This window comes from Macaca thibetana, chromosome 1, assembly GCF_024542745.1.
Source record: "Macaca thibetana thibetana isolate TM-01 chromosome 1, ASM2454274v1, whole genome shotgun sequence".
Classification (NCBI taxonomy): Eukaryota; Metazoa; Chordata; class Mammalia; order Primates; family Cercopithecidae; genus Macaca; species Macaca thibetana.
Window position 1 is genome coordinate 70382863 of NC_065578.1, and position 25414 is coordinate 70408276.

Sequence of the window (25414 nt, forward strand, 5' to 3'; positions counted from 1 at the left end):
GCTTCAGGAAATTACTAATTTGTCCAGGAAAATTGTTATCTCACTTGGTCACAGTGCTTGCTTATCCAAAGGAGCTTACTTATGAAGACTCAAGACCGTTTTCTCCACACGTCTGTTACAGATTATCATTAATTAATTTGCTTAATCCTAACAAGTTGTCTTCTTTGGAAAGATTTGAAAGGTGTCCTCCTTGAAAGATTTGCTTGTTTGAACACAGACCTCAAAACCCTATGTGTATATATTCTTTTATGCCCTACCTCTTCTGAGAACTGTGAAGCTTCACTTTAGATTACTTTTTCTCTTGTTGCAGTAGGTTTAATCAACTTAGTTTTGCATGATCACAGGTTATTTGCATGGTCTTGAACTCTTAATAGTATTAGAATTTCTGGGGCAAGTACATGGATTATTCTCCATTATAATCCAGAAAACACTGGATTGTCTTGAAAAAAGTAAATTAAATATAAAAGACAGGCAAATTTTTTCTTTGCTTTTCATTACCTGCTTGTACATGACCCAGATTCTTATTCCACTAAGTCCCATAAGAAGCCACTAATTCTAACACTATTCTAACACCAGTATGCTGGCTGGCTGGGATATAGACAAGGTTGCTTGAATCTCAGTCCCATGCTCTGTGTACCAGATGTGACACCATTCTGCTCTGCCATCAATGAGCTATTGACCTTGTTTCCTTCTTAGCTGGCAAAAATCTACTTTGTGTGCTAATGTCAGTTCTGCACTTTATACCTTGAATTGCTTTTCTGCGTGGCCAACTTTGTAGTGTTGCAATATTTTCAGGGTATGGCAAAACGTGGGGTAACATAATCTTTTAAAAATTGACATAAGATAGGGAGGTAGAAGAATTCTTAAAATATACTGAAACTTACAATGTAATAGAAAAAAAATCAAACTGATTTCAAAACTGAGCTTTCTTAAATGGCTAAGATCTACATAGCCAAGCACACATTGCATATTTTAAAAGAAAAATAGCTAAACTGAGTTTTCTTCATATCCTGGGGTAGCTAATAAGTCTTAAGTTATACTGTAAATACAATGTCCTTCATGTAAACTCACTTTATTTAGGCAGGATATCCTTGAATTACAATTTCTATCCATCTCCATTCTGGCAATGTGTCTCCAAAAATGTTGTGAATTGAAATGGTTTTTCTTTCAGTGGATTCTACTTTCTTTTGCTATGTATCACCCTTCTTCATTCATTACAATAGTATTTACTACAAAACTGCCCTCATGATTTATTTCTCTGTAGGCCAAATCTGATTAAATAGAGCCTTATTAAGGTCTACTGAGGATTTAATCATTCCATTTACCTCAAAAAGTATAAAGAGGTTATAAATGTCACTTTCCAAAAGTTTCTGAAACTTTTGTGAGGGGTCATTAGAAAAAAGATCTCAGGGAGCCATAAGTGAGTTACTCACTTAAAAAGAGAAGATCCAACGAATCCTGGGTAAGTGCTCGCCAGCTGAAAAAAGCATATGGTAACCCCTTTACACAGAACTCAATTAGGACATAACCATATAACTTGTTACAGAATCCCTGTACCCTCAAATGGTTGACCCGTAGTATTTTAAAGGGAAACACCAATTTTTCCTCAGTCTTTTTGCTTGACACCTCATGAAGAACTTTTAAAAAATGTTTCACTGCTTATTTACGGAAGATACATGAAATGCTTGGACAGTATATATGTGAATCGGAGACAATCTCTGGATAAAGGGATTTGGAAAGTGGCCATCGGAATAGGAGATAGAATTTGTCTTGAATAAATCCATAGGAAGGATAGCAATATTAGACACCAAGTTAAAAAAGTAAACAAAATGTCTGGGCTGAGCCAGGCACCTGTGTCAGTTAGGGTTCTTCAGAGAAATAGAACCAATAAAATACACACACACATACACACACACACACACATAGATATGTATGTATGTATGTATCTATGTTTATATATAGGCAAAATTTTTCTTTTGTTTTTATTGCCTGCTTGTACCTGGCCCTCTATATACATAGGGGGAGGGGGGGGGGAGAGAGAGAGAGAGAGAGAGAGAGAGAGAGAGAGAGAGAGAGAGAGAGAAAGAAATGTATGAGATGTATTATGAAGACCTGGCTCATGCAGTTGTGAATGACAAATACCACAGTCTCTTATCTGCAAGGTGGATATTCAGGAAATCCAGTGATGTAATTCAGTCTGGGTCTGAAAGCCTTACAACCAGAGAAGCCAATGATGTAAATCCTAGTCTGAGGGAAGGAAAACATAAAATGAGATGTCCCAGCTTAAGTGATGAGACAGGAAAAAAGGAAGAAATCTCTCCTTCCTTTGCCTTTTGTTCTATTCAGGACCTCAGTGGATTAGATGATGCCATTCGTGTTGGGGAAGGCAATCACTTTACTGAATCCCCTGATTCAACTACTAATCTTATCCAGAAACACCGTCATATACACATTCAGAAACGTGTCTACTCTGGGGACCCTGTGGCCCACTCAAGTTGACACATAAAATTAACCACCACAAGTCTACTCCATGTCAACTTAGGACCCAGACACATCTTCTTAAACCATACTTAATCTCCAAATGAAGACAATAATAAGGTCATAATTCCACCTAACATAGTACACCTATCCTGTATACAACTAAAAACACACTAACCCTTTCCCCAGAAGAGGAGTTAAATTTCTTTTCTTTTCTTTTTTTGTGACACTGAGTTTTGCTCTTGTTACCCAGGCTGAAGTGCAATGGTATGATCTTGGCTCACTGCAACCTCTACCTCCCAGGTTCAAGCAATTTTCCTGCCTCAGTCTCTCAAGTAGCTGGGATTACAGGTGCCCACAACCACACCTGGCGAATTTTTGTATTTTTAGTAGAGATGGGGTTTCACCATCTTGACCAGGCTGGTCTTGAACTCCTGACCTCAAATGATCTGCCTGCCTTGGCCTCCCAAAGTGCTGGGATTACAGGTATGAGCAACCATGCCTGGTTGGAGGTAAATTTCTTGAGTGATGTTTTATCTTCCTTTTAATATCCCATAATATAAATACTATAAGATAAAATCAACAATTTTAAATACTATGATATAAAATAAATACATGTTATGTGAAAAGAGAATTAGAAAGAAAACAAACATACTGATTTGATTTGGCTCTGTGTCCCCACCCAAATCTCATCTCTAGTTGTAATCTCCATATGTCAGGGGAGGGACCTGGTGGGAGGTGATTGGATCATGGGGGCGGATTTTCCCTATGGTGTTCTCATGACAGTGAGGGAGTTTTCATGAGAGCTGATGGTTTTAAGTGGCGATTCCTTGCTCTTTCTCTTTCTCTCCTGCTGCCATGTTAGACGTGCCTTGCCTCCTCTTCACCTTCTGCCATAATTGTAAGTTTCCATGTGGAACTGTGAGTCAATTAAACTTCTTTCCTTTATAAATTACTCAGTCTCAAATATTTCTTCACAGTAGTGTGAAAACAAACTGGTACAAATACAGACATACACACACACACACACACACACACACACACACACACACACACACGGAGATGTATTATGAGGAATAGGCTCACATGATTCTTAGTCAGTTTGGGCTGCTATAACAAAGAATTATAAACTATATATTAGAAACTTGTTTTCATAGAAATTTATTTCTCGCAGCTTTGGAGGCTAGAAATCCAAGGTCAGGTTGTCAGCAGGTTTGGTGCCCACCAAGGCCTCTCTCCTTGGCTTGCAGATGGCTGTTTTTTTGTTTTTTGTTTTTCTGTGTCCCTGCATGGTCTTTTCTCTGTATGTGCATCCCTGGTGACTCTCTGTGTGTCCAAATTTTCTGTTCTTACAAGGACCCCAGTCAGATTGGATTAGGGCTCACCCATGTGATGTCATTTAAACTTAATTACCTCTTTAAAAGCTCTGTCTCCAAAAACTGCCTCATTCTGAGGTAGTAGGGGTTAGAGCTTCAACATATGAATTTGCAGGGAACACAATTTAGTACATAACAAAATATGACAGATCTCTGAAAGGTAACATGGACTCTTTTTATATTATTTATTTTTATTTCCTCCTTATTCTAGAGGCAGTGTAGCATAACAACTAAATAAATGCATGGACTCTGGAGCCAGCCTACTTGGATTCATTCTTTGCCATGCTACTTGCTAGGATTGCAACCAAAGTAAAATTGCTTGACTTCTCTGTATCTCAGTTTCCTTGCATGTGAAATGGAGTTGTCAGTAAGAACTACCTCATTGGGTTGGTGTGAACTTTAAATGGATGAATACATATAACATACTTAGTAATTGCTCACACACAATAAACATTCCATAAGTGCTAAGTATGAAGAATAACAATAATTTCTGGCCATAAAAATATATAAATGATACTTACGCATATTAATGCTATAAATAAATATTTATTTTCTGTAGAGATGTATCCATTTTTCATTAAATGGCATAATCAGAAAGAAAGATGTATACATTTAAGGTGACTATCCCAGCTATAATTTGTGCCACTTACTTTTCACATATTCACATACAGCATACATCTGTCTGACCATCTGTGTTTCTAAAATAACTCCAGTGAGATTTCAGACACCTAATATTGTTAGTAACAAAAACCCCATGTGTCTTTTACATTTGTGTGGGTGATAATTCTATACTTTAGTTTACTGTATTAAATTCACCTTTAATCTAGTTTTTGGTATATTTTGAAACATGGGTTAGCTGTTTTATTTTTTCTTTATAAAGACATTACCATCATTTTCTCTCTCATCTTCAGAAATTCTAAATAATAAGCAAAAAGGAAAATAATTTAAATGATAACTATTTTAAGTGTGTGCTTTTATATACAGTACCTTTCACCCATAACAGTGACCTGCTAGTAGTCAAATCCAATGAACTGTATTCGGGCATTAACTAATTTATTGAAAGCAATGTCTCGGCATCACTTTTTTTTCTTTTTACTAACACACATGGCATTTGCTCTTTGCCTAGCCCTGCACTAAGCACTTTCCATTTATTAAATTGTTTAGTTTTCAGAATAGCCCTATAGAGTAGGCGTTATTATTCCCATTTTACAAATGAGGAAATTTAGGCACAAAGAGATTAAGTTACTTGCCCTTCAGTGAGTACATAGCGGGGCCATCATTAGTCCTAAGCAGTCATAGTTGCATTTTCATTCTGGACACTTTTTCTTTTGTTGGCTTACAGAATACCACTCATTTCTAACCTTTCTGGCCACTCAAATAAAATCCTTAAATCCTTTATTAAATCTCCCTCTTTCCATGAAATGTAGCTTAAATATTGTAGCTTCCCATAGTTCTGTTCTTAGAATGTTTATTTTCTCTCTTTAAACTCCTACTCATTCTAGGACTGAGGTACAATCTAAACAGTGATAATCTTACATTTATATCTCTAGAGCCACCTTTTCCCTAAAGTAACATATATTTCCAACCACCTACTCAGCATCTCCAACTTGAATGCTGAGCATGCGCAAAAGTGAACTCTCCATTTGCCTCACTCTTCCCATATTGCTCCTCCTCCTTCAGTTCCAATTCCTAAGCCTCCCAGTGGACTCTTCCATCTCCCTCATTTCATGTGTGCAATCTGCAATAAAGTTCTATTGATTCTAGCCCCAAGTAACTCCTTAATCTTGCCCCTTACCTGAAATCTAGTAGGTAGGTGCTTATAGATTTTCTGTTATCATCCATTAATGACTTTTACTTACTAAAAATTATCATTTGACCATTGTGTAGTCAACTTATGTTAGTATTCTCTGCAGTTTGAAACATTTCAATCATTTCTTTACTGTAATTTTCCCAATATCCCAAACCTGAGCCAGGATTTTATTTCATTAGGTAGTTTTCTGTTTTTTATTTGCTAGAAAGGAATCGAGTTTCTATTTCATCACAAGTAAGTATCTTGATCTTCTGCAAGATCAAGCCTTTTGCAGAGTTTTAAAAAATAGATGAAATTTTTGTTTCCTCCCTCAGCAGTAACCACTACACAAATAGAATGCAAAGAGATAAAGAACTTTTAAGAATGGCCTGGTATATTTTCCTTTGGGTTAGTTCCTTGATCTACATAGGATCCTTGATCTACATATTCTTTGGGGAGAATGTTAATTTCATTGTCTATTATCTCTCACCTCGATTTTTGCAACAATCTTCAACCCTGTTTCTCTCTTTCTCCACTCTAATTTATCCTCTATATAATCTTCCTAAAAATTAAAAACAACAACAACAACAACAACAACAACAAACGCTCTATTGGCCACTGGACTAGGTGAAAATCTTTCAGAATGGCTTACAGGGTCTTGGAGAAGTCAGCTGAAAAATGACCTCTTCAGTTTCCTGAACTTCCTCTCCCTCCCTTCACCATGTCCACTAAATTCAAGCCACAATAATTTCTAGCTCCATGCACAGCTTTTCTTTCTCTAATGCCATATGCTCTATTTGTATCTGAAAACACATACATTTCATTAAGACTTGACCCTGACCTGACATCTGGATGCTCCTCCTTGATGTCTCTCACCACCTACCCATCATGTTTCCCAGGACAACCCTGCCCTGCCTTGCTCTGCCCCTGGTAAACGGGCAGGTCTCATGTGTAATTTTCATCATCTGGCTCCTTGTCTCTGACACTTTTCTTATAATGGCTGAACTCCCAACCTTTTGTTTCTAAAAATGGATTTAGATTTTGTGACTTGAATTTCACTGCTAATTTTTAGATAGAGTTTGACTTCTGACTTTGTCCCTAGGCATGTGAGATAATCACTCCACAGGATGGAGCCTTGACCCCAGACTCAGTCACCTTTTCAGACACTCCTGTAAATCCAAAGGCCCCTTAAGGGAGGGATCATACAGTCTGTTAAACATCTTCTTGTTTCCCTCAGAAAGAATTGGTCACTGCCTCCTTGGTGCTTCCATGATTGTCCTCTATTTATATTTCTAATATTTCTATCTTGTGGTTATATTGCAATAATAATACTTGAGAGCACATTCTGAGGTGTGAGGAGTGTAACTTGGCACTTCTGTGCCTCCAGTTCAATGCTCCTCCTGTAGCCCCTTGTATTCCTTTTACTACTTTGTGCCCTCTTCCCCTGACTTGAGTGTGCCTCTGCTTTCCTCAACTTGCACCTGTGATTCTTCTTCAGAGTATGCACCTGGACTACTATGCCTTTGCCCAGAAGCCCAGAGAACTGGTGGTGCCTGGGAACTACATTCATCCCAGGTGGCTGTTAACCAATGACTGAATGGTGAGAGAGTCTCAATCAAGGGACAGGACCACTCTGAGGCATAGGCTAAAGCTATTTTGTATAGGACTTTGCCTAAAGCCTTACTTAGCTTCTTTCTCCTCCATGCTCTGCTTCCCCCTCTCTCTATTGATTTTTCTCAGGAGTACTTCCCTAATGATTCATTTGCATGGAGCTTGGTGCACCGTCTACTTCTAGAGACCTTGATCTAAGAATACCACTTAATCTCCCTTTCATGTCCGTTTTGTTTGGTTACAGAAAAACTATTCCAAGTAGATTCTACATAAATGTAGTCACTTCAGATTAAATTTCAATCAATTCAGAATTTTCACAGAATCTCTCCTCCTTTCTCCGTAAATTATGGTAGGACAGTCATCGTGGTGGTGATATTTTTATAGTTTCATGAGGAATTATGTCCATCTGGTCCCAGTTGTCAGAATCTATCTCGTGGCATATCATATTACACCCAATTATCTATTTCTATGTTTGTTCTCATTACTATGGTTAAGGCTTTAAAGTGCCCAGGTCTTTTTCTCCTCCTGCTCCTCCACCTTCTTTGCTCTAAGCACTTAGAATAGGGACACTAACTGTTCAGTGAAAGCAGTAACAGTACAAAACCTTTGTAAGCTAGTCATTATCATCCTAGTTTTACAGATGTAAATGAGGCTCAGAGAGATGAAATAATTGAGGCAAAGGAAGATAATTGATTAATTGTGGAACTTGAATGCAGGTCTTCTCACTTGATATGAATTTTTCCACACCACCCTTCCTCACCTTCCTCTATACCATCCTCCAGATCCTATGACTGTGTCATTATGCCTGATTTTCAAGGGAAGGTCCTGTGTATAGTGACCTCAGCCACAGAAAGCTAGTCACAAACATCTTCTTGTAGGCTTTTTAGAGAAGGGAAGAATCATTGCAAAGCCTTTGTCACTACTGGAAATAAAAACGAGAATCTTCCTGATCAGGCTTCCTCCTCAAGTATGAACATTAATTAACACTTTTCTTTCCTTCTTGGAGAAATTGTGCACACCTTTAAGCTTTCATTGAAAACCTACCTATAATAAGATCAAGCATCAGTTTTTATATCATTTTTATCTGTTTGGTAAGCAATCTACTGGGAGGGAGGGGTTCAGCCATGCTAGAAGGAAAGTATTGTGTCTTTAGGGAAGGAGTGTGTTTGAATCAGAAAGAAGACCAATTAATCATGGAAATATCCCATGATGCAATGGAAGAAATGTACTCTAGGGAGGTTTGATGTAAGGACAATGCTTTTAAATTATTGATATTACAATGAGCAAGAAAGTCTGAGCACAATACTCTCTTAGATTCCCACCAATTCTCACTCTTGGGAATTCAAGACCTTAGATCAGGTGGTATCTTACAGGGTTTAAAAGGCATCTCTCATATCTCAGAGGACCAGAGGTGGTATGACCCCTTATTCCTATGCATGTGTGCAGGTGTCTGAACCCTCCCATTGTAACATGTATTTGTGCTGAGCTATGCGAGCATAGAAGCTGTATAGATCCTGTTTGGATATGCTACCTAGCAGGAGGGAAGAAAAGTGCAGTTTGAAAGGCGTGATTTAGTTAATATGCTACACTCTGCCTCTCAGGCACTTGGGGGCACATCTTTTGTTACTCTGGCTTATTTCTTCTGACAAGGGCATGATTTAGCAGTTTGTTAGGGAACAACATTACCATTTAGTGGAAGAGCACTTTCCATTTTAAAACTTTTAACTTAAATTAATGCCATCTAGAGTATATTTGTTTTAACCTATTGACTCTTAGCACTTAAACACCTTAGGCAAGATCCATCTGTATGTACAGAACCTGAAATCATTTGCAATTTGGTAATGTGTCTCATTGTAGCATGCTTGAATGCCATTATGAATTAAATACAGTAGTACCATCTTATGTTCCATTTTGAGATCTTAGAGTTGACATTTACTTGTTGCAAGCAAATTCCAGGCAAAAATTGGCATAGTATACTCTCTAGCTTACACATTTATGATATTTTAATTTTTTCATTTAGAACTCTGTATAGTAACTTGAGGGCTTTTTTTTTTCTAAATATATATTGGGGATGAAGAAATGTCTATAATGAGAGGTACATGACAAAGTAAATAATAATGGTACCTTCAGAACTGCTTCTAAATAAAATTTCAAGCTTAATGAAATTTGACCTCAGCTAAAACTTTCTCTGTGTTTTCTCTCCCTCTAGTATCCACTGTCCTCAGAATGGCCCTTTTTCTTGCCTCTCTTGTATGTGTCTTCTGTGCTCCCAGGAGTATGGTTCTCTTCTGTGCCACCACAAGCTATAATAATTCCTTCTTCTGAAAGGGCCGAAGACTCCTTTCTACTGAAGTCCAAGAGAGGCTAAAAGCAGTTATAACCCTGGGTCCTCCAATTCTAGCTCAGCCTTCTCACTCATGAGAACCAGGCTGTTGGTGGGCTTGCCCCTCCGCCCCCCCAAAAAAGGAATCCCATTACTTTTACTTTGATACAATGCACTTTAAACTCATTTTGGAGGAAAATTTATTGCCTTATTAACATGTCTCTGGTTTTGTCTTTTTGGAAACAATGGATTTTTTTCTGGCTTGTTGGCTTGACAGTGAAATTTAGTTTTTATAGGCCATTCTCTGTGTTGCTTGGGAAGTGGATTTGGGGACCAGATTCAGAGTTCCAGGTTCAGAGATCAATCTTGAGTTCTTCATCTACTAAACTTAGTTGAGTGCCTACTATGTGATAGGAATTGTTTGAGGTACTCAGAAAGCAATAACGAGCAAGGCAGACAAAGTCTGAACTCTCATAAAGCTTATGTTGTGATGGAGTAGGGAAATGTATTAGTCTGTTCTCACACTGCTGTAAAGAACTACCTGAGACTGGGTAATTTATAAAGGAAAGAGGTTTAATTGACTCATAGTTCCACATGACTGGGGAGGTCTCAGGAAAATTACAATAATAGTGGAAGGCAAAGGAGAAGCACACGGTAGCAGGAAAGAGAGTGCGGGGGAAAATGCCACACTTTTAGAACCATCATATCTCTTGAGAACTCACTCACTGTAATGAGAACAGCCTGGGGGAAATCCACCCCCATGATTCAATCACCTCCCACCAGATCCCTCCCCTGACACATGAGGATTAAAATTCAAAATAAGATTTGGATGGAAACACAGAGCCCAACCATATCAGGAAACAAACACAAAACTTTGTAAGTAAGGAAGAAAAATATCAAGCCAAGTGTTACATGCAGTGAAGTGGAGTGGTATGATAGAGAGTGGTTGGAGCTGTTTAAATGAACAGGGAAGGCTTCTTTGAGGAGGTGTTGTTAGGCTACAAGTTAAATAGCAAATCATGTTATTCATTTGAAGAGCCCTGTGTATTTTTATTTTAGGAGGACGAGATTCCTGGTAGGCTAAAGGCCCTAAGGCTAGACTAAATATAGGTTGTCAGACCAGAGGACATAAGACAGCCAGTATTGCTGAAGCGTTCTAGGCAGGAGGAAGATTGGTAAGAGAAGAGATGAGAGAGGCAGACAGGAGACACATCATCTAAGGCTTTGTAGGGCATATTAAAGAGTTTAGATTTTATTGTAAATCTGTGGGAAATCATTGGAGGTTCTAAGCAGGGTACTGCTATTTTAAAATGATCACATTTGCTGCTACATGGAAAGTCAAAAAATGATAAAAATTCACAAGAAGAAGACAGAGGAAGAGTGCTGGTTATTTAGCAGATGCTTTCCCTTGGACGTCTCCCTTCTCCTCTGTTTTAATCTTGTGAGTTCTTAGCATCTTTTGACATTCTATATCCTCTTTTGATTGCTGACGCTTCCCTTGAAATCTTGGGACAAAAGTATTTCTTGGTGCCTAGTATCAATAGATTAGGCAAATATCAGCCTAGCATGGTGACTCATGCCTGTAATCCCAGCATATTGGAAGGCCAAGAAGGGAGGATTGTTTAAGCCCAGGAGTTTGAGACCAGCCTTGGTAAGATAGCAAGACCTCTGTCTCTACAAAAATAAAAAAAATTTAGCTGTGCACAGGTCCCAACTCCTTGGGAGACTGATGTGGGAGGATCCTTTAAGCCCTGCAAGTTGAGGCTGCAATGAGCTGTGATAGTGCCACTACACTCCCACCTGGCTGACAGATCAAGACCCTGTCTAAAAATAAAAAACTATAAAAATTTGAATTCTTTGTATATCAACTCAGGCAACCATGATGACAAACCATTTTAAGATACAGGAAGTATTGGGCATGACCAGGTATATGTGTTTAATATATAGAAGAAATTGGAAGCAATAGAGGTTTGTGATATTGCTTAGTCCTGGAAGAAAATGGGTAATAAAAAATTTTAACTACAGCAACTTGGATGCTAAAACCTTGTTGCTTAAGTAAGAAGTTCTAACTAACTCTTTCATGGACCATTTTAATTTAAGTCACTCATAAAGCTGTTTATGAGGATCATTAAATCATTATATGTAATGCTTTGATTTCATGTTTCAATTTCAATTCTCTTCTTTCTATGGTGTGTTACTATGCTAGAATGAGATACTGCTGAGAACAAGAAAATCAGAGTCCCAGGCCTCATGAGACTTACAGTCTAGAAAGAAAGAAAGAAAGAAAGAAAGAAAGCAATTAGGTATTTAATTGATTTTAAGCATAGTGAGTGCTTATCTTGTTCCACACTAGTTTTCTAATCCTTTATCTACATTTGAAAAAGGATTGATGCCTAGACCCTAAAGCCAACTAGACTCTCTGGGTAAGACCACAGGTACAATATTTCTAAAAGCTCTCTAGGTGACTCTATTGTGCATACAGGTTTGAAAATCAGTGTCCTCTATCAGGGTTTCTCAATCTAAGCACTATTGACATTTTGAGTGGGGTAATTCTTTGCTGTGGGTTGGCTGTTCTGTGCATTGTAAGATGTTTAGCAGCATCTCTGGTCTCTGCCCACTAGATGTCAACATAACTCCCTGTAAGTTGTAACAACAAAAAATGTCTCTACCCACTGCCAAACAGCATCTGGAAGGGTGAACTGCTTCCTTCCCATTTGTTGAGTACCACTAATTATAAGAAGTAGGCTCTGTCTATCTTTGTGATCTACTCTCTTCCTACTCTCTCCCTTACTGATTCAGTGTCAGTCATGACAGCTCCTGAATGTTCCTTAAATCTGATGCCACCACTTTAGCTTTTCATTATTTCTGCCCATGATGGCTTCCAAATAGCTGCTTGGCTAACTCCCCAACTTCTTTCAAGTCTGCTCACATGTTACCTCAGGGAAATATTCCATTATTATCCTGACTATAATCAATATTCCACCACCTTTATTTATACCCTTCCCCTGTGTATTAGTCCATTCTCACACTGCTAATAGAGACATACTTGAGATTGGGCAATTTTTAAAGGAAAGAGATTTAATTGACTCACAGTTCTACAGGCCTGGGAGGCCTAAGGAAACTTACAATCATGACAGAAGGGGAAGCAAACATGTCCTTCTTCACATGGTGGGGGGAAGAAGAAGTGCCCAGCAAAAGGGCAAAAGCCCCTTATAAAACCATCTTGTGAGAACTCACTTACTCTCACAAGAGCAGCATGGAGGTAACTGCCCCCATGATTCAATTACTTCCCCTGGGTCCCTGCCACAACACATGGGGATCATGGGAACTACAGTTCAAGATGAGATTGGGTGGGGACACAGCCAAACCATATCATTCTGCCCCGACCCCTCCCAAATCTCATGTCTTCATATTTTAAAACACAATCTTATCTTTCTAACAGTCCTCCAAAGGCTTAGCTTATTCCTGCATTAACCCAAAAGTCCAAGTCCAAAGTCTCATCTGACACAGGCAAGTCCCTGCCACCTACGAGCCTGTAAAATTGAAAGCAGGTTAATTACTTCCTAGATACAATGGGGGTAGAGGCATTGGATAAATACACCCATTGCAAATGGGAGAAGTTGGCCAAAATGAAGGGGCTACAGGCCCCATGCAAGTCTGAAATCCAGTGGGGCAGTCAAACCTTATAGCTTTGAAATGATCTCCTTTGACTTCATGTCTGGCATCCAGGTCACACTGATGCAAGAGATGGGCTCCCATGGCCTTGGGAATCTCCACCACTGTGGCTTTGCAGGGTACACAGCCTGCCTCCCAGCTGATTTCACAGGCTGGTGTCGAGTGTCTGCAGTTTTTCCAGGTGCACAGTGTAAGCTATCAGTGGATCTTCCATTTTAGGGTGTGGAGGATGGTAGCCCTCTACTCACACTAGGCAGTGCCCCAGAGGGGACTCTGTGTGAGGGCTGCAACCCCACATTTCCCTTCTGCAATGACCTAGTCGGGGTTCTCCATGAGGGCTCTACCCCTGTAGCAGACTCCTCCCTGGACATCCAGGTGTTTCCATACATCCTCTGAAATCTAGGTAGAGGTTCCCAAACCTCAGTTATTGTCTTCTGTAAATCTGCAGGCTCAACTACAAGTGGAAATTTCCAAGGCTTGGGGCTTGCACCCTCTGAAACAATGGCTTGAGCTGTACCTTGGCCAATTTTCGTCATGGCTGGAGCAGCTGGGACACAGGGCACCAAGCCACCAACTCCTGAGGCTGCACACAGCAGGGAGGCCCTGAACCTGGCTTAGGAAACCATTTTTCCCTCCTAGGCCTCCAGGCCTGTGATGGGAGGGACTGCCATGACATGCCTTGGAGGCATTTTCCCCATTGTATTGGTGAGTAGCATTTGGCGCCTTGTTACTTATGCAAATTTCTGCAGCAGGCTTGAATTTCTCCCCAGGAAATGGATTTTTCTTTTCTACTGCATCATCAGGCTGCAAATTTTTCAAACTTTTATGCTCTGTCACCTCTTGAATGCTTTGCTGATTAGAAATTTCCTTCACCAGATACCCTAAATAATCTCTCTCAAGTTCAGAGTTCCACAGATCTCTAGGGCAGTGCCAAAAAGCTTCTAGTCTCCTTGCTAAAGCATAGCAAGAGTGACCTTTACTCCAGTTCCCAACAAGTTCCTCATCTCCATCTGAGACCACCTCAGACTGTACTTCATCATCCATCTCACTACCAGCATTTGGTCAAAATCATTCAACAAGTCTCTAGGAAGTTCTAAACTTTCCCACATTTTCCTGTCTTCTTCTGAATCCTCCAAACTATTCCAATCTCTGCCTGTTACCCAGTTCCAATGTTGCTTCCACATTTTTGGGTATCTTTATAGCAGCACTCCACTGTCTGTGGTACCAATTTACCATATTGGTCTGTTCTCATGCTGCTAATAAGACATACCTGAGACTGGGTAATTTATAAAGTAAAGAGGTTTCATTGATCATAGTTCTGCATGGCTGGGGAGGCCTCAAAAAACTTATAATCATATTAGAAGGGGAAGCAAACACATCCTTATACACATGGGACCAGGAAGAAGTGCCAAGCAAAAGAAGAAAAGCCCCTTAGAAACCATCAAATCTCATGAGAACTTACTATCATGAAAACAGCATGGAGGTAACCACTCCCATGATTCAATTACCTCCCACCAAGTTCCTGCCGTGACATGTGGGAATTATGGGAACTACAATTCAAGATGAGATTTGGGTGGGGACATAGCCAAACCATATCACCCTGCTTTATTTTTCTTCACAGAACGTATTACTATTTGACATTACATCATGTCTTTTCTTTAAATCTCCTATCTCCATAAACCATTGTGAAGTCTGTTTAAGTGTCTGATACATAATAGTGAGATGAGAGCGTTCCCTGACCCACCTTGCAGGATGTGTGACAGGGATGCGGCTCTCTGTATGGCTACCATGAGCTCAAAACCCTTACAGGAAAGGGAGCATGCAGATGGGCAGCTGCAGGAACTAGGGTGAGTGTTTTTTGGCTCTGGCCCCATGGCAGTGTCTAGGGTTGGGTGTCTGTGACTCTTGAAATGCCAGTGTTACAGTGCTCCTTTGGCTCTGCTGTCCTCAGAAGAGGCTTAAGTGTTAACCAGCTCAGTGCCTGCTTGGTACGCAGACCCTTGTCTAGCATCCTGGAAGAATCAGGTTACACACGGACTTGAAGAGTGGTGAATGTGGGGGATTTACTGAGTGGTGGACGTGGCTTTCGGTTGGCAGGATGGGGAGCTGGAAGGAGGATGCAGTGGGAAGATAATCTTCCCTTGGAGTTCGGCTGTCCCATGGCCAAACTCCTCTCTGTCCCCAGCTGGACTCCTCTAGATGCTCAGATGCTCCTTCTCTTCTTTCCTTCTCTGTCACACCATTCTTCTGCTCCTTGGCTCTTCTACTTATCTCCTTGTGGAGCCATGGGTTTGGGGTTTATATGAGTACAGGATAGGTGACGTGGTGGACCAAAAGGCAACATTTTGTGTGCAAAACCAGGAATGCCTGTTCCCATTTAGGGTCATGGGTTTCCAGGGTTGAGGGTGGGGCCTTTGCTAGGGAACCACCCTCTTCTACCCAGTATTTTCCTGTCTCCTGTCTGTATCAATAGGTACACAATATTTATTAAATTAACGAATGACTATATATTATGAAACGGGAAATGCAAGGTGTAAAGGAGAATTGCTGTCCTTGAAAAGAAATTTAATTTTTTTTCTTGAGATGGAGTCTCACTCTAGGCTAGAGTGCAGAAGTGTGATCATGACTCACTGAAGCCTCAAACTCGTGGACTAAAGTGATCCTCCTACATCAACCTCCCAAGCAGCTGGGACTACAGGCATGTGCCACCATGCCTAGCTAATTTTTGTATTTTTTTTTAGATGGGGTCTTGCTATGTTGCCCAGGCTAGTCTCGAACTTCTGGGCTCAAGCAATCAGCCTGCCTCAGACTCCCAAAGTACTGAGATTATAGGCATGAGCCATCATGCCCAGCCAATCTAACATTAAGTTTCATCATCCTCCAAAATGTTTAATTTTGTTTTTGAACTTTACCTGGATTAAAAGCTTTTAATTAAAGATCATATGTGTGTGTACACACATGTATGCAGATGTTTAATCACTGATGAACAAATGAGTATGTTAAACTTTTACCCAGTTGATAGGAAAAAATCATGTTTTTTTTCTACTTTTTTTTTTTTTTTTTTAACCAGTGCAAAATGTTCATTGATCTCCACATGGTTATACCTGTAACCAAGTTAGCTATGTGCTGAACATTTTAGCTTTGGCCAAAATGTTTAGCTATATACATAGTGTCAACATACAACAAAAGTTGGCCAACATTTGTGAATAAAAGTCTATGTTTTTAAAAGATGGCAAAGATTTTTTCATAAGATAAAGGAAAGTTTTGCCCTATAAACTTTCAGAAAGACCCCTTCTGAGTTCTGGTGGAATTTGAAGTTGGAACAATTTTGCATTCATTTTCACCAGCATATTTACATTAATTTTCAGGCCATCTTTCTTAAATAGTCCAAAACACTTTTTCTATGAGATTTCACATAAATGGCCATAGGTTTGAGAGGTTTCTTGTGAGGTGTTATCAAGCACAACTTCCTCTAGGGAGGACTAAACTTTTATTTATTTATTTTTTGAGACGAAGTTTTGCTCTTCTTGCCCAGGCTGGAATGCAATGGTGCAATCTCGGCTCACCGCAACCTCTGCCTCCTGGGTTCAAGCAATTCTCCTGCCTTATGCTCTGGAGTATCTGAGATTACAGGCATGGGCCGCCACACCCAGCTAATTTTGTAGTTTTAGTAGGGACGGGGTTTCACCATGTTGGTCAGGCTGGTCTCGAACTCCTGACCTCAGGTGATCCACCTGCCTCAGCCTCCCAAAGTGCTGGGATTACAGGCGTGAGCCACCATGCCTGGCCTGGGAGGACTAAATTTTAACCACTAGACAAGGACATTTTATTTATTCTGGAAGCAGTCCAAGTAAGGCAATATTATCATGTCCATTGGTATATGTTTCTTTTCTCTGGCCAACCTAAGTGTAGAGTACCAAATCTCCAATATAAAAATTGCTGTGGTCTCTAGAAATCTTTTTAAAGGTAAGTTTTACTACTCATGTTAATCAAATAAATAATTAACTCCTCCCATCCCTATCAAAAGTTGTCCCTTCTTTCCCTGACTCCACACCTCAGACACCAACATACAAGTTTATCATTTTCTTTCATATTCTGTATAAAACTGTTAATTGAATGCTCACCTTTATTTTTATAACTGTTTTTCTTTCCTCCTTCTCTATTTTGCCTTTCATTCTTTATTCCTTTCCTCCCCATCATTTTTATTATTCTTCCTTCTTTCTTTTCTCCTTTTTTTGATATTTATTCCTTTTTTCTTTGCCTCCACAAACATTTATTGAGCAATATTCTAGACATTGGTTATATGTAACTGAAGATTCTAGACCTTGAGAAATTTATTACTTAACTATCTAATAGTAAACGTTTACTTATGAAGTTAATATACCAAGTCACCCAAAGGATAAAACACTTATTTAAACTAATTCAGCTTATTCAACAAATGAAAGAGCTGATTTATTCATTTATTCATTTATTCTTTTATTCATATATTAACATAATATTTGTGGAATAGCTACTATGTGCCAAAAACTGATCTAGTTGCTAGAGATACAGAAGACAAAAGCAATTAGAGCATATCAATTCTATTAAAAAAAACCATTTATTTGGTTTGATATTTTCCCATTTCCTATCAATGGAATTAGAGTTATTTGAGTTATTTTTAAAAGTCTGATTTTGTTTTTTTAAATAGGGTCTTCCTCTGTCACCCAGACTGAAGTGCAATGGTGATCATAGCTCACTGAAGCCTCAAGCTCTTGGGCGCAAGTCATCCTCCCTACTCAGCCTCCCAGTAGCTGGGATGACAACTGTGCGCCACCACATGATTAATTTTTGTATGTTTTGTAGAGACAGGGTCTCACTATATTGCACAGGTTGGTCTCAAACGCCTGGCCTCAAGAGATCCTCCCTCTTCAGCCTCCCAAAGTGCAAAGATTACAGGCATGAGCCATCATGCCCAACCAAAACTTTCAGTTCTATATATAGAACTATATATATATCTTTCAGTTCACTCATATACTGTATCTTTAAGTAGCTCACCAAAATATACCATGAACTAACCCATAGAATTATTAATAATATTTATGCCATTGCCCCACACTTGGAATTTCAAGCAGTTTAGATTTGATTGGTTAAAATATGTATAAATGCTGAAGCCATTTTCCATTGGCTAGGAATATTCTCATCTTCAGAAAAAAATTACAGTTTTCTGGGCTTAAGTTTTCAAATTTGTTATTCAAAACAAGAAATCTATTTCAAAAAATAGTTCGTTAAACATCGGATGTAAGGGTAAAATTAACAGCTATGCTGCAGGAGCAATTAGGCTTACATCGATTAAGAAGAATATGCAATATTCATCTCTATTTGTTAATGTGCTCACGAAGTACTATAGGGCCAATAGAAAGTTGGATACCAACAAGAATGGGGTCCATTCCGCTGACCATGAGGTGAGATAGAGTGGAACCCACAGTAACATTGTCTCCCATCCTTATTAGAAGAAAAGTGTCAAATAAATGCCAAAGCTAAGATGGGAGGAAAGAATAGAGTCAAACTGAAGCTAAAATAGTTTACTGAGTATCAGGTTTCTAAGAGTCAAATGAAATAAAATGTGAAATAGAGAAATAAGTGAGAGTTAAGATCAAGCACTTGATAAAGAGATTTAAATAGCAAAACCCACTTCTCATTGACTGGGTCTGGCAGAAACTCCTTAAAAGCATCCAGAGTATAACTTAAGGAATGTAGGCTACTGTTTTCCTGGGGGTGGGAGGGAAATATATATTGGAACCAAAACAGGAAATGCCATTCTATTCTCCTTTGCATTTTAATTACTTCAGGTCATCTTAGTCAACACCTCACACAAGTTATAAGAGAAATACGTAAGTTTCAGACATGGACACTTAAAAACAGGGAATAAAGACCTGCATTATAATAGAGCAAAAATTTAGAAAATTAAGTGGAATGATAAAGTATAACTAAAAATTTCAATGGCAGAATAAATATATCATAAAAATTCAGAAAATCATAAACAATATGAGTAAAAGGAAGACTGACCTCTGTAACACTGTAAGAGTTAAATAACACATGCAAAATTTTAAGGAAGCTGAGGAAAAAAGTAAAACGTAAAGGTAACTACTTTTTAGGTTAAATATTTTTTACCTAAGGTAGTTGCTGAGGTTTAAACCTCCAGATCTCAATGGCATAAAACAATAACAGTTTTGCTCATCAAGGACTGAACAGGAATTCTGTTTCCTGTCATTATCTTAGTTACTCTGGGACCCACGCTGATGACACCATCACTATCTGGAACATTGTTGGGAGACAGAAAGGGCATATGGTAAAACATGAACTTCCTGTTAAATCTTCTTCCAGGTAGTGACACACTTCACTTGACTTGCATTTTGTTGGCCAAAGCAAGCCTCAGGACTATGCCTGAGTTCAAAGGGTGGGGAAATGCAATTCTATCACATGCTAGGAAAGAAAAAGGGATCCAAATGTTTGGGAACAGATACAATGATTGGCACAGTAGTAAACTTTAAATACTCTTTGTTTTAAAGAGTGGAATAGGCTAAATATATAACTGATTTCAAAAGAGATTCAGCTACATTAAAGGATGCATTTATAAATATAATTTGTTAAGAAGCTCAAGGATGTTTTATAAAATACCCTAATGGCTTCTTCTCTGATGTTGAAGAGAAAAATTATGAACTTTCAAAATCTTCTTGGAGCATGTAGATAGAATAAGAGACTAGTTTATGAATCAAACCTCCTACTCAAGATTATCTGTTCTCATATAATCCTTCTTTCTTACAGGCTAGAGGGGCTAATTAATTTTCCAATTTGAATTTCTATATCTCCCCATTCTTACGTACTCCAAATGATAGGGTGTCTGAATTGGCAACTGAGTTTTGAATAATGGAAGAATAGTTAAAAAAAATACTAGAAGGGCTGGGATCTGAATTAGATCCAGATATAAAGCAGGGATATCGTTATCTCCAGATATAATCGTCAGTCTCCAACAATGGTTCTTAACATTTGGTATACATCAGAACCACCTTTGAATTGAAAAAACATAGCAATGCCCAAGCTCTACCCAAGATGGATTAATTCAGAATCTCAGTGGGTGGGAAGTGTGCATGTGCATTTTGAGAAGGTGGTGCGGCATACTGTAATAAGGAGTATAGTTTGAGAAACATTGGTCTCAAAGCAATGTTTGACTCAAGGAAGACAGAAGGACCAGAATTGTCCCAAGTAATTACTCCCTACAAATTTTCCATCCCCAAATTCAAGGGAATGGATATTGGCACATTGGCTGCAGCAAGTTCACTTTAATGTGATTGAGTTGGGAAAAGGAACTAGGAGTTCTTGGGATCCCAGATAGTCCACTGGGTGAAAGGTCAAAGCCAAATATTCATTATTTGTTGCTACTGCTTTTGACAAAAAGATCCAGACCATGTTATATTCTGAATTGCAAGATTTACGTGGTTAACCCAGGTAATCACTAATCAGTGGTGAAACCAGACCTTGCTCCTAGCATAGGTTGGAACCTGGCTAACCTCTAAACTAACCTTTTATTCCTGACATTGTCATGAACAACATAGAATTCCCAAGAGAATCAAATACCATAAATTGCTTTGGAAGAATGGACTATATAGCTAGAAGTGTGAGCATGGACTTGTCTGAAGCCAAGATACCACATCAATGGGCACTGGGTAACCTGGAGGGCTCTGTGCTTGGATATGGAAGGCCAGAAGGCATTGGCAGAGTAAAGTAGGAAGAATATTAACTCATATGAACTGCTTACCTCTTATTTGCCAAGGACTTTTCGTGAACTGTTTGATCTTCACAATTACCATTCTAGGAAGATGTTATTAACTCTTTTTTACAGGGAAAAAAATGCTGCAGGAGTTAATGATGATCACCCACAAATACATGGATAAAATTATTTTAAGCTGAAAGCACTTGAGAAGCTGTGTTTGCAGAAAGGGCTATCAGACCTGTCCTTCCCTATATATGGTAAGCCCTAAAAATTCCTTTGAGAAGAGTGCCTTCCTTGTACCAGTGTTACAAAAATAACCTATATCACCAGAGACTGGGAATTATTGCTGCAATGGACCTGTACAAATGACCTTACTGAAGAAACTGTTATCTTCCGCTAGCTTTACACACCCCTACCATAGGCCTCCTAATGACTTCCCTAGAATTTACTGCCTCTCGCCAGATCCTTTTGTCCTGTCATTTCTTCACAAATCTCTCATTCTTTGTCTAAAATGGATAAAAGATCTCTGCTTTGACCATTTTCTTCAGGTCTTTACTCTCTTAATGATCCCTGTGCACATGTAAAAATAATGACACTTACATGATATTCTCCTCTTAATTTGTCTCGTGTCCATTTGATTCCTAGACCCAGCTGAAGATCCCATTTAAGAATTAGGACGGGTAGGCCAGGCGCGGTGGCTCATGCCTGTAATCCCAGCACTTTGGGGGGCGGAGGCGGGTGGATCACGAGGTCTGGAGATCGAGATCATCCTGGCTAACACGGTGAAACCCCGTCTCTACTACAAATACAAAAAGTTAGCTGGCCCTGGTGGCGGGCGCCTGTAGTCCCAGCTGCTCAGGAGGCTGAGGCAGGAGAATGGCGTGAACCCGGGAGGCAGAGCTTGCAGTGAGCTGAGATGGCACCACTGCACTCCAGCCTGGGTGACAGAGTGAGACTCTACCTCAAAAAAAAAAAAAAAAAAAAAAGGATGGGTCGAGGTGACCTTTAAACTCCCCAGGAAATCTAGGAGATTAAGTAACTTGTTAGTGTTTCACAGATAATAAATCATGAAGGCAAAATTTGAATCCTTTTCTTGGAGACTCAAAAACCCTACTTTTACTAGCATATTATACAGCCTAGAAGGGAAAAAGAGGTGATACAAACAAACTTTGACACATCACAATTTTATGTCACAAATACTTGCCCACCACTACACAATTTTATTAGACTGGAAATCAGGAGCAATGATGAAATAGAATGTAAGATAAGATGTAGTTTTGATTTGACAAGCCCCAGAGGAATAGAGTGGGAGTTTACAGATTTTCATAAAAGCCCAAAGTGCTTTTTGGGAGAGAAAACGTTGCAAATTTCCAAGCCAGGTTTCAGCACCAGACACATGTGGATGTGTAAGTGTTATTTATTACAATGCAAAACAAAAGGGACCGAGGCTGAAAATCATGAATAAACCCTGGGGAGGTGACTCGAAGAGTTTTAGAACATTCTCACAGTGGGAAGCTGGAGGTTCACAGTTACATTTATTTGATTATTATAAAAATACCTAAGATACACCCACAGTGGTGGTGAGTGGGACGTAGCTACAAATGTGTCATCACCTGGAATGTCCCGTAAATTTCCCTTTCTCCTCTAAGATGTTATAGTTTCCATTAAATATATTGTTTCCTCTTTAGTCTACTCTTGAAAGTATTTCACAGCCCCTTATCCCTGAATTCAATGTGTTGCAGCCAGTGCCACCCAAATCCCTCAGGGACTACTTAACACTTTGGGGGCCTCCTTTGAAACTTTTAATTCTTTCTCCCAATACTGAGACTGGCCAGGGTTGCAGTGCCATTAGGGAGGAATGCCCCATTACTGGATCGGTATGTGTCTCTGACCTGGTCCCATTTTATCCCGTTTGCAGTGCTCTCCTATTCTCTTCTCTGACCTCATGACGTGGCCACCCAGATTCCCTGAGGAGCTCTGGGATGTATGCCTCTGAGATCATCTTAGAATCCTGGACTGGGACTCAGAGCCAGAAGAGTGGCATGGTAAGAAGATTGTTCCTGCTGGCCAGCATGGTATTTCTTTTGCAGGATCAAGTGAGATTTTAGATGATTGTCATTCACAAATGAGATAGGATGAGCTCAGGGCTCTGGCTATGGAAAGAGTTGGGATTCAACTCCAGTCCTTGGCCTTGTGCTTCACGAATGGGCCCATGCATCCACTCAGGCCCAACTAGGTTCTAATTGTGGTGCCACATGTGGTCCATGGCACTAAAGGGCTGTGATGAAGGCAGCAGGTATCTTTAAATCTGTAAGCATAGTCTACCACTGACAACCAGGGCACCATCCCAACCTCTCTGCAGGTTCTATGCCAGGTATCAGGCACTTCTGGGATGGCCTCACCTAACTCTCTAACCCTCTTTTTGAGAACTTTTGAAATCATTGTTTTGCAACACTAGGGGGCCATTCTAATCAAGGACTTTTCCTGCTTCTGACAGATATGGCAATGGCTTGCTCTTCCTGGATGATCTTAAATTGTGCCTTCTGAATGACCATTCCTTCAATGAACGAGATTTTTTTTTTTAACCATGCCATTGGGCCCTTCATGTATTCTCCCTGCTGGTGGTGGTGGTATGCAGAAAGCAGGGATGATCGACATAAAAAGAGATCACACTTCAGGAATGCAGTGAAAATGGCTTCATGAGTTCAAGAGAAGATATAATTGGAAGAAATATTTTCTTGTGTTTAGGCTGCAAAAAAATCTAAACAGTAAATTCAATAATCAGAAAGTGAATTGTGATTCATGTTTCCCTCAATAACCTGGGTAAGAGCTGCATTCGTGATCATCATTAATGAAACAGCACCAACCTTTGAGAGAATCATTGGAAGCCAATGTTCATGGGTGGCACAATGAATGATTGCATTATTACATGAGTAATAATGTAACCAGCATTAAATAAATGGTATTAGAGAACTGCAGAGGCAAGAAAATTTATCATGTTTCAATACAAAAGTTACCAAAGAGCCATGGCATTGTGAGTAATAACGGCATTGCTGCATTTTTCTTTTAGTAGGAGATATGAAATTAGCCAGGAATGTAACCTTTGACAAGAAAGAACACAAAAAGATTGTTCTTGGACCTGAACAGGAAGAGGTTTTGGGTGCACACGATGAATTATCTTTACATGCAGTGATTGGATCATAAACAAATAAATATTTCTTCTCTATCCACTATTTTGAAACTTTATTCAGATAACTGACTATACCTAACACAGGCTTGTGAATTTCTAAATAAGTTTAAGGTTAAATTGTTTATATTATAATGTATATAAAAGGTACTTTCTCAGGGTCCTGCATGTCCCAGAGGTGCCCTGATATTAGCAGACAGTCCCAGAGGAAACAGAAGGTATTATAGGATGTCTCCATTATAAAGGGACCTGAATGTATTCATCACATTATGGAAACACAAATGCTTTCAGAGAAAATCAATATGTATTCCTAATTGATAGGCTGAGGGCATAGTCTGAAGGAGAAAAAACTCCAAAAATTAATCAGGGAAAAACGAATAGACAACTTTTTGTGCCAGTAAGAAAAGGGTAGTATCAACATGAGAATTAGATACCTCCGAGTGCTAAGCTTTAATAATGGGGAGGGACATAGTTTAATAGTAGTCCCAGATCTTGATTGCTTTTCCTAATGAAAGTGAAGCACAGCATGGAAAAGTGACAACTTGAGATAATTCAAAATGTCACCTTAGCTTTGAGTTTCAATCTCTTCCACAACCAGTCTTCATAAAAACTGCTAATGAGTGGTAAATTGGATGGATTTGAGTTTTACTTTGATTTGTTTCTTGTGCTAATCTTTAGAGAAAGGGTTTAAGACAGTAGGAAGTCATGGATAGCAAATGAGAGCAGAAGTCAAGCAACCTTAGTTAGAGCCTGTGCTCTGCAATGAACAATCTGTGTGGTCCAGGATCAGAAAACAAAGAAATTAGGTGTTTATGAACATCTGTCAGGTGCCATGCCTTGTGCCATGTCCAGAGGAGATAGGTGAACAAGACTGGGATCCAGTCCCCTACAACTGCTAACACACTAGTAGTATAGACTGAGATGGAAAAAAGATAATTAGAATATATTATGATAAGTCTCTTATAGAGTTATGAGCAAAGGGCTGTGGAAGTCCAGAATATAGTGCGATTAAATAAATAATGAGAAGATCAATAAGTATACATGTTAGTCAGTGCTGTAAATAATGAAAGTTGCGTATGTAATTTTAACATTTCTAGGAAATACATTGAAAAGAGTAAAAAGACACAGATGAAATTAACCGTAATAATATATTTGACCCAATAGATTTAAAATAGAATTTCAACATAAATAGATATTAGTGTATCAATCAATGAGATAGTTTACA